The following is an 11,089-nucleotide window of genomic DNA, read 5'->3' as shown; positions in this document are numbered from 1 at the left end:
GAATTCTCTAGAATTCTGCCTTACAAGATTGTTCACAATAGAAGTGACCTACCAAATGTATTGCCCACGTAATATGGAAACTTCTACAGTGATTGTGGTGCCAGCCACCCAAAATAAACTTGGATTCGTTTTTGTATATCATAAGCTTCCAAGTATTTAGAACCGAAAATGTAGAACAACTCACAACAGATTAGTGGGAGAATAATTAGCAAATAGAGACAGTTTGTTAAAAGGCTGCTAATGGGAGGAAAGCCGGGAGAGACCGTGGGAAATGAGGAGGGGTCTGTGCCCTGGAGAGCCAAGGAGAAGCAGGTGTGCATCATACACATGGTGTGTGAGTGGGTGTGGAGACCGGACTCTGTCCCCTGGGCTGGATGGGGCCCCCTCGTGTCCTGGGAAGGACAAGAACATGAGGTAAAGTGTCTCCCAGTTTGTTTCCCAGAAATTGGCATCTTCGTTGCTTCTTATTAAAATTTTTCTACTTTCATCACTTTTCTCAAGAACATGGAGAAAACCCCCTTTCCTGACTAGAGAGTCACTCAGGTGCGAGCCTTCGGTTTTAGAATAGAGAGCCGTGAAATAAAAGGGCCTCGGAACCAAAGTACCAACTCCCTACCAGGTTTCTGACTGCGTTTCCCCATATGGCACGCTCTCTTTTTAGACCCTGTCCTTCTGTCTCCAGTGCTCCCTCTCTGTTCCGTTGTCGTGTCTGTCCGGGGGGCAGGCACGCTGTGCAGAGGACGCTGCTTTCCTGGCACGTGCTGCAGTGCACTGCTGGGCCCTGGACTGTGGTCAGGCCGGCCGAGGGGCCTCCTCTCCAACTGAGCCCGCTGCCCTGTACTGGGGGGCGTGTAGAATGAAGCCCAGACCTCCATGGGCCCACCGTCTTCATGACCGGTGTCTGCCTTCTCCAAAGCAGCGTGTGACCCCATGGGGCTTTCTGTCCATCTTTGCTGGGACAGTGGGGCTCCTTTTTCGCTCCCTACGTGAAGGCCCAGTTTGCATTGATGCAGCATTCTCTCTGTGACCATTCAGAGGGGCCCTCTTGTTGTAGACGCTTCTGACGCAGATAGCAGGGGTGAGGTGAGGCCTGCCCCCCAGGGACATTTTAGGGAAAAAACATAAGAACAGATATTTGCACATCTCTGTTGAAAAAACACTCCCTGTTCCTTTCTCCACTTGATCCTGCGTTGTCCTCAACCAGAAAAGAAAACAAGGAGATGCTGTAATAACAGCAGTAAACACAATGAAGGCCGTCATTTGGGTGCTTGCTGTGCACTGTCATTCCTCAGTTGGACCCTTGTAATGGCCCCACGAGTGTCGCTTCTGTCCTTATCTTACTGGTGAAGACGAGGCGTAGAGGTGTCACACATTGCCAGGGTCCAGAGCTAGTGGGCGTGGAAGCTTGGCTGGGAGCTCAGTCTGCAGGGTGTTCAGGGTCTTTGCCAAACCCTTGCCACCAGCACAGCCCCTGTGAATGTGCTGTCCCTTTACTGGTTTTCATTTACTTATCCTATTTCGTTTTGCTAGGCAGGTATGGTCTTAGAAGGTTGCACGCATGCCGAACTTTCGCCGGTGGAGTCACACTTTAAGTAGCGCTTCAGAATGTCACATCTCCTCCTTGCCACGTCTCGTATACCCTTTTGCATATTCAAAAATGCTTGTGCTAATGGATTGGGTATATGTGTTGAGAGATACTAAATATGTATTTTGAATTAAAAATTATAATTTTTTTAGATTCTTTTCTTTGGCATCTGTGTTACCATTTGACTTTCACATTTGATAGAAAGCCCTATACTTCTAAACTATTTTTTTTCAGGCTTAAATATTGGGTCATCTTGTTTGCCTGCCTGCTCACAAATGAAGGGGCTCTCTTATGGCCAGGAATGGAAGGTCCAGTTCAGAGCCCTGGGCACATGGACCTGTGTGATGGTAGACCTTTTGCCCCTGACACCTCTCCCTCAGAGCTGGCTTCTGGCACGTATGCCCACTGAATCAGGGACCTTCTGGGCACAGGGATGGTGAATAGTTCCTTTGTCCCTCCTTCAACCGGCAACCCCCACCCAGCCAGTGTGGGTTCACCTCAGGGGTGGCAGCTCCCTTCCATCTTACAGGTCTCTTTCCTCCCTCCTGTCCTGGGCCACCTCTCTCCCCAAACTTGGGATTTTTGTATGGCACACGATAGAACTTTTCATTATAGGGAGGGGGTCAACACCAAAGGTGCACATGCCTAGGAATAATAAATCTGGATTCATTTCAGGTTAGGAGAGGGCGGCAAGGAGGGTGAGTCAGGAACTAGGGTACCTCGGAATCTCAGACGCAGGCCAGCTTGAGCAGGGCCTTCCCATCCTGGCCACTGGGTTGCTGACTTCCCGGTGTATGAGTGCCTAGCACATAGTCAGGTCTGGAAGTTTTGTTGAAGGGTGGGAAGGAGAAATAGGTGTAGGGTGGGGTTGGCATGGCATGTACTTGGGAGGTGTGCTGATTATGACAGCGGCTAGCTCCTAAGTAATCTGTTAACACTCCTGGGGATACAGGTGCCTGTCATTGGAGAGATCAGTCTGGAAAGACTGATGAGTGCTTACGAGCTAATGGTGGTGAGATGGGAGGTGGAGTTTATTAACTGAGCAAACATTTATTGGATGCCTGCCCCGTGCCAGGCCCTGAGGCCACATGACAACTGAACATGAGCTTTCTCAGGGAGATAAGACAGCACGATGAGGCAGGGGCTGAAATAGAGGAGGGCGTGTGGGAGAAACACCGAGTCTCTCATGGGGAAGGACATCGCATTATTTAGTGCTGTTTACAGATGTAAGTGCTGAGTGGGTCTTTGGGATCAGCCCTCGTTTTACTGTGGGGGAAGGCCCTCAACTGAGTTAGTCCTGCCCATGGTGTTGTCCCCGGAGCCGTGATCTGGTCAGGGAGATCCAGAGGGACTAAGCTTTTGGAAAAAACATTGGTTTTCTTTTTTTTTTTTTTTTTTAAGATTTTATTTTTTTCCTTTTTCTCCCCAAAGCCCCCCGGTACATAGTTGTATATTCTTCGTTGTGGGTCCTTCTAGTTGTGGTATGTGGGACGCTGCCTCAGTGTGGCTTGATGAGCAGTGCCATGTCCGCGCCCAGGATACGAACCAACGAAACACTGGGCTGCCTGCAGCGCAGTGCGCGAACTTAACCACTCAGCCAGGGGGCCAGCCCCCATTGGTTTTCATTTTTAAAAGCTAAAGTTAAACTACTAAAGGAAGGAAGGTTCCGGGCCCAGCTTTATACTCAACCTCCTTTGTCTCTAGCACACTCTGGGTGTCAGTACATTCTCCCTCTTGTCGTCAGGCCCCTACAGAGTGTGGGTAGAACTATTATGGCTCCACCAGCAGCAACGAAAAGGCGGGGATTTTCTGTGAGTGAAGCTCGTGTCCAAAGAGAGGCATGGAAGACCCAGAAAGCTGTCGTGGGCTGCATTTGGTCCTTTGTCTCAGAAGTGGTTAGGAATTTAGTACTTCTTCTTTAAGCATCTCCAGCTCCTACTAGTGAGTCCACGGTACCAGGTAAAGCGTATTTTCTCCCAGGAGGACACTTGGAAGAGAGTTAGGTTGACAAGCTTTTTGCTTTGCCTGACGCAGTTCTGCCAGCCTCGGCTGGACATGTCTTTGCTCCAGCGCCAGCCCAATCCTTCAGCCTTGTCCCACGTCCTCTCTCCCCCTTGCTCTCCATAGCACGGCCCGAGGCCTCCTTCACCTCTTGCCCACAACCCCGTGCAGCCTGTCTTATCTGCCACGCACGCTTCATCTCCTCTCCTGAGCTCATCGTGTCCAGTTAGGAACGTGGTTGAGCCTCTGTGTGACACAAGGAATGATGCTAACTGAAGCAGCTGAGTCGGAGCATTCATGCCTGAGTCTGCTTTGACTTAGATTTTGCCGATATCAGTTTGTGCTGAAGAGCCTGTCCCACTCTCTCGAGCTGCCCTTGGGGTTTCTCTGACAACCCGTCCCTCAGATACTAGCCACAGTGACTTCATCTCTGCCCCTTCGGAGTCAGATCTGACAGTCCCCGGAAGAACGAGGTTGGGTTGCATTGGTCCATTAGGCGTAATGTCTGTGGCAGCCCAGCATCACAGATTTCTCGTGGTGGCTTTTGCAGTAAATATTTTAAACCCAGGATTCTCTGGTCTTAGGAAACGTGTGCACCAGCGCAGCAGGGAATCAGGACATGGTAATGGTGTCTTCCCTTCACCACCCCACCCTCACTTCCACACCCAAACATGGATGCTCCCAAACTACTACTATGTTCTTATTGACTTACCCAAATATACCACTTTTCTAAGTGGGAATCAACAGTTTGGCAGATTCAAGGCGGTGGGATGGGAGAGGAGGAGTCTGAATGGGGGAAGGGTATTTCACTTTTTTGAGAGCTCTTAATTCAAGTGACACAGTCAACTCAAAAGCAGGCAAAGCAAAGAAAGGAAAATATGAAGAAGGAGCTGCCAGGCTCACATCATGGGGAAGTGTGTTTGGATGCAGGGGCTCAGCTCCTGTGGTCTGGTTCTGTCTCTCTCTGAGCCTCATTCCTTCTCGCCTCTGCCTCCTAATTCTTCATGTAGCCTCCTACAAGTGAGACAGGATCCCCACGCTGGCAGCCCTGGTCCTGGGGTGCTCTGACATACGCATCTGAGTCACGGGTCCTCCCTGTGGCCCGGCGGAGGTAGGAAAGGCTGGGGTGGAGATGGGCCCTGCTGGAGCCACAAGAACGGAGTTTTGTTGAGTAAGAGAAGGGATAAAGGGTGCTGAGCAGATTAAGACAACAGCAGAGAACCACTGCATTAATCTTAAATGGTCAGCTTTCAAAAAATCTTAAGCTTAGTAAATCTGAGTTTTTTCCCTTTATATACTGAAATATTTTGATCATAAATTTTGGCACCGGATATTCTCTGAATAGTGGAAGCTAATCCTACCAGGATATCTAAAAAACTAGATAGAAATTAAGTGCACATATAATAACGTGAAAAGCTATAAGAAGCCAAACATTAAATATGTCCTAATTCTTATATGAAAAGTTATGTTTGTCACCTTGCACCTTAGTCAAATCTTGTCAGATCTCCTTAGCACTTAATAATAAAAGCCTTTCCTAATTTTTAGTTGACTTTAATAATAGATCCTAATGAGAGAAATCTCCACAAATTAATAACCTCTATTCTTAGTATAAATGGCATCTTAAGTACAAGGAAGCTTTCTAGCTAAATCTGATTTATGTTACAGATCTGATTAGTTACAAAAATAAAATGGCTTTGCCACAGAACTCCTAAAACTCGGGTGCACTGTGTCTGCATGAATTGGCTTGAATATATTTCTGAACTACCAAATTTGTTTGACATTTTATCTTAAATCCCCAGAACTCCAGCTGGAAGGTGACAGTTAGAGCATATTTTAAAGTCGTCTGTTCTAACATCCCTTTATCTTAAAAGGAGTATATAAAAGATTTTGACTTTAAAATCACTAACATTAATAATGTATGACATATTCAAGCTTTTATTAGAACTCAATCTCTAATGTATGTGATTTTATTCAAGAAAGTTAAAATGTGCTTATCATCATCAATGAAAATGTAGCTCAAGATCAGAGATGCAATAGCTCGATGCCGGGAAATCATCACAAAAGCTGAAAGTATAGCTTACCTTTAAATTCCACTCGGCTGTTTGCCACTTAAAATTAGGCTGTCTGCTCAGAGAGTAAGAAATACCATTCCTGATGGTGCACGTGTTATTTATTATTATTATTATTAAATGAAGATAAAAGTCATTGCACGCATTGTGGCTGGTCTTTAATGTGACAGTTATGGAGGTGGCTCCGTGAAGGAGCTTGTTCACATCCTCCCTTGGCCACAAACCCAGTCCATCCCAGGCTGCTCTGTGCTCAGGGGTCTGCATCCTTGCTGTCCAGCCTGGCTGATGACTGGACACCCGGGCAAGAGCTCCACCTCTCTGAAACTGTCATCATCTTGTCTGTGGAGCACATTTTCGAGCAGCCTCCTGCCCAGGACCCCTGGTAGAGAAAGAGAGCATTGGAGCTGCTGGGGGTGGGGAAGGGGGGTGTGCAAGGGAGTGGGAGGGTGTGGTCTTCTATCCCGCCTGCTCTCCTGGGCAGCACAGTCAAGGGACCCCAGGGCCCACTCCTCACAGCAACAGCCTGAACATAACTGAGCAAGCCGATCGCTAAGATTTCTTCTAGATCTTAAATACCACAATTTTATGATCATAGACTTAAGGAAACTGAGATGTTCTCAGAGCGTAATCTTCACTGTAGAAGTTAAAATCCTGATTGCTCCTGAGCGCATGAAACGGCATCTTGCTTATTCTAACAGCAAATGCCATTCCTTCTTTGTTCTTCCTTCTTCTTTCAAAGGTGTTGCAGTTTATACATTATTGAACAAGCTGCAGAGAAGGTCATTACTTTGTGAAGAAATGTGGCTTAACACCTAATACAGCATGCCAGCAATTGGAAAGATTTTCTAATGGTCACTCACATTCTAGATATTCTCATCCGTAATACGATTTATCCAAAGCATGCTGCAGCAAAACCTCCAACCAGAAGGTTCAGACACCAAATTTTATGATTTTATTTTATGATTAGCTGGAGAACTACTAAAGAAAAGCACGTCATTTGACCTCAGCTCAGATCTCAGTGAGACACACTGGTGCTCCCGGCACCTCAGTGAGCTGTGGGGTGCTGCGCAGCGTGTGCTCCCACACCTGGGGTGCAGGAGCAGGCGAGGGAGGAGGCGGGGCTGCGGGTCTGCTCTGAGGAGCTGCTGTGTCCAGCTGCACAGGGCAATCAGGATCGGGCCCAAGGTGAGCAGCTTCAAAGGACAGTGCTAGCGTTCTCCCAAAACGTGGCACGGAGAGGGGGTGAGGAGCATCACTGGTTAATGAGGGCTTCTGGTCCGCCAAGTTTTGGTTAGTTACCGTTTACTTAGGGTAGGTAAAGATGGCCTGAGACTTTGCCAAATGGGTGTGAGGATTTGTCTCCACTGATGGGAGAATATGTAAAATTATAAGAGAAAAAAAAAATCACTTTATCCTAGTTAAAATCAAAAACACCCCTTGGAGTTCAAGTTGTTTTTGTTACAATTGGGAGAAGTAAGTGGTATGACTTTAATGACAGAAGAAATGAGGCAGAGGCAGTGTAGAAAAATAGACACAGAGCAAGGGGGGAAACAGTGGAATTCCCATGCTTCCTCCTTCCCTGAAAGATAACAGATTTGCCTTGGAATTCGAGAGCGAGGGCGCGTGCAGCTGGCGGGCTGGGCTCGAAGCCGGATCTGCCCTCCTGCTGGACCGGGCACTGGATGCGCCGCACTGCCCTCCCCGAGCCCCCGAGCCCCCGAGCCGCGCCCCTTCGAGGCTCGCAGCTGACACATGGTGCCGCTCACATGGCTTGGAGTGAAGTCCAGGCTGGGGGAGAGGGAGAGAGGCACTAAGACCCCCAGGCCTGCTCCTTTGTAAGGCCTTGTTTTACAGGCCGCCCAGCTCTCGGATGGTGGGTTTTGTCCTCACACGGAAACGACCCCTTCACTGTCGGCCAGTTTCCCTTCCCTCTCTCCCTGTCCCCGCCCCGCATACGCCATGCCCAGCTGCCCTGCTGCTCCCTGTCGTCCGCAGCTTCTCTTGCTCCCCGCGCTCTCAGTCGGGAGGGGGCACATGAAATTTCGCCTTGCCAGGGGCTGAGGGTCCCCCAGCGCTCTGCCCTACCCGACCCTGGCTCTGGCCATTGGGCAGAATCAGGGTAAGGGGGAAAGAAGGGGAAGTGGAGACCCCTCTCCCAGAAACCCAGGTGACTTTGACCCATTGACTTGTTTCCCACCCACCCTGCGCCCTCTCCAGCCTGTCCCTGCCTATCGAGTTCCTGGGGCCTGTTACTCATCATACATTTCTTATCCCAAATCTTCGCTCCCTAAAACTCAGCCCCACTTCCACCTGGAGACAGAGGGGCCATTTTCATTCAGTGGAAGCTGAGGAAGGGTCCATCAATGTTGGGAGAGCCAGTAGGGGACAGATTCTCAACACCCCAATTCAGAGTCCTGGATGCATTTCCCCTAGAAATCATGTGAAAAATGATGTGTTTTCCGTAGAAATCATGCCACACACCAGCCTCTAATGGAACTGTGCTTCTCAGTTGCCAGGGATTAAATAGGCTTGTATTGGGCGCACAGGTCTCTCCGTGCCACTTCACTGGCTGTGTGTGGTGGGCCAGTTCCCTGCCCTCTTTCTGCCTCGAGTTCCCCATCTGCAGAAATGAGGGCATGCCCACTCTGTCGCAGGGCTCTTGTGAGGGTTCAGGTAACAGATGTCTGTAAAGCCAGGTTCCTCCCTGTCCCCAGACACCTGCCTGTTGAATTCCACTACACCAGCAGCTCTGTATTACATTGCTCCCATGGAATAATGTGTCCCAGGTGCCAGAAGCCTGACAGGCAAGCTTTATGTTTTGGTGGCCCTGGCACTGGAAGGGTCCTGGCCATGAGTGTGCAAAGAGGACTTTGGCCCTCTCCTGGTAAAATGTGGTTCTGAGAAAAAAGGAATTCAAAACCCCACCTCAGTTGAGAAGAGTAATAATTGTTATCATTCATGGAGCACTACCTATGCTTTTCGTGTATAATTTAGTTACCCGTTATGGGCTGAATTGTGTCCCCTCATAATTCATGTTGGCATCCTGACCCCCCCCAGTATCTCAGAGTGTGACTTAATTTAATGAGGTAATTAAATTAAAATGAGGTCTTTAGGGTGGGCCCTCATCCAGCGTGGCCGGTGTCCTTTTAAGAAGAGGAGATGAGGACACAGGGAAGACCGTGTGAAGACACAGCGAGAAGGCAGCTGTCTGCAAGCCAAGGAGAGAGGCCAGAAGGAACCAGCCCTCTGACACTGATCTTGAACCTCTAGCCCCTAGAGCTATGAGAAAATAAAGTGTGTTGTCTAAGGCCCCTGGTCTGTGGTGCTTTGTTATGGCAGCCCAAGCAGGCTGACACAGTGCTGTTGTCCACATTTAATGGGTAAGAAAACTAAAACCCTGAGAATAAGCAAGACCAAGAGCACAAAGCTGATCCCCCAGGCTGTGCTCTCAGCCGCTCTGGTGTGTGTTGCCTCCCCCACCCCGTCCCGCCCGGAGTCGCCTCAGAGACTGTTCAGATCACATTAGAATAAGGCAGGTTAATTTTCCATGGGATGGTTGCTGTGTAGAATGTCCTGCATTGATGGAGAAATACAAGCCCCTTGAGGGCAGGGAGTGTACCTATCCTATCATCTTGCTCTCCCCAAAGTCTCGGATGGTGTCTGGCAGGAGCCCACTGGCTGAAGCCATTGATTTAAATTACTTTGTGTTTGAAAAAAGCAGACAGAGCAGCGTATTCATAAATCAGTTGTGAAGTGTCTTCAGCAAGGTATCGTGAGGTCTAAGGTCTAACGTTGCCTTTTCTGTTGATCGTGACATCTTCAGGTCCTGAAGAACATTCTAAAACCTGCTCTTTCATAGGTCTTTTCTCAAATAGGTTTCATTACTCACAAATTTGAAAAAGTCTATTACAAAGTTATTTTTAGGGGGCCGGCCCGGTGGCAGAGTGGTTAAATTCACACACTCTGCTTCGGCGGCCCAGCGTTTCGCTGGTTCGGATCCCGGGCGCGGACTTGGCACTGCTCATCAGGCCACGCTGAGGCGGTCTCCCACATGCCACAACTAGAAGGACCCACAACTAAAATATACAACTATGTACTGGAGGAGGTTGGGGAGAAAAAGCAGAAAGAAAAGAAAAAGATTGGCAATAGTTGTTAGCTCAGGTGCCAATCTTTAAAATAAAAAAAGTTATTTTTAAATGTTAATTCTGGAAATCTGTTACTAATAAAAATTGAGCTGTGCCTGGTTATTGCTGCTTCGGCATCTCGGCTCCTTCATGAGACTTGTGAAACCTTTGTGCCTGAGCCTTCTGGACTTGAGTTTGCTTCTGAACTGGCTCCCTCCTGGATCATGAAGCTGTTGGACCATCACAGCACTCTCTCATTGCATAAACTCTCCTATGTCAGAAATCACATGAAAGGATTACTTCTGGGACTTAGAGGTTCATGTTTTCATGTACAGTAAGTTAAGTCTTAATAGAAATCTTAATTTTTAATTTGGTCTAACGTCCTGGCTTACTCTTGTATTTCCCATGCACTTGAGTAAAATGCTGTGGTATGAAAAGAAATAGCAGAAACCGTTAGCTTAAAGAATTGGTGTGTTCTCTTGAAAACCTGTGTGAATGACCACTTCACCTCAGCATGCCTTCGCCTCACATGCGTTCCTTGCTCCGCTGCTTTGGGGCAGCATTGCTCTAGAAGGGCGCTCTCCACCGCAGAGAATGATCATGAGGCAGCGTTTTATTCCTCTTGACCCCCCGCCCGCTCGGCAAGGGAGAAGCAGCAAAGGTACTTCTTAGGACCAATCGGTTTTCACTCCAGTTTAAGGAATAGAAGGAGAGAAAGGCACAAACTACTCATAAAAGTGCTTTGGTGTCATTTTGGAAAAAAATGAAAGTCTGCAAATGTCCACAGTTTCCACACCATCAAAATCTCCACGTTGACCAGGTTAGGAGGTTGTGCAGAGCTGGTGGGCAAGCAGCCACCTCTCAGGAAAGCCTGAGGAGCGTGGCCAGCCCCACCAATCCAGTGACACACCCCAGCTCAGTGGGCCACCGTGCCTTCCTCCCCAGACTCACCTCTCAAGAAGGTTCCATAGTTCCATCCATAGTAACCAGGTTAAAGCACTTTACATTACGGCTTTTCAAACTTTTTTCCTCATGCACAGAAAGAAATCAGTTTAACTTTACAACTCAGCACTCATGTATGTAACTAAAGCAACATTATTTATCCTAACTATGTTTGATTCACTCAGATTTTCTATTTTATTCCCTTGAAAAAAACCCCTCCAAGACATGCATACGGGTTGGTCACAAGCCATTAAATAGATTTGTTGATCCATTAGTGGGTTTTGAATCACAATATGAAAAGTTTTGTCTTAGATTTAATGTATCAGGTAATTTTTTTTCTAATTCACTCATCACAACCTGTTGCAGGA

At 48.0% G+C, this 11,089-nt stretch overlaps 1 protein-coding gene across 14 annotated transcripts in view; it reads left to right on the top strand.

The window, feature by feature from the left end:
* The window catches only part of NCK2 (NCK adaptor protein 2), a 135,745-nt gene that overhangs the window by 105,278 nt on the left and 19,378 nt on the right, over nt 1-11,089 (top strand). The gene's annotated exons all lie outside the window — the stretch shown is intronic.

Source organism: Equus caballus, chromosome 15 (assembly GCF_041296265.1).
Source record: "Equus caballus isolate H_3958 breed thoroughbred chromosome 15, TB-T2T, whole genome shotgun sequence".
Classification (NCBI taxonomy): domain Eukaryota; kingdom Metazoa; phylum Chordata; class Mammalia; order Perissodactyla; family Equidae; genus Equus; species Equus caballus.
Note: the sequence above shows the minus strand (reverse complement) of the source record. Positions and strands in the feature narration are given on the sequence as shown.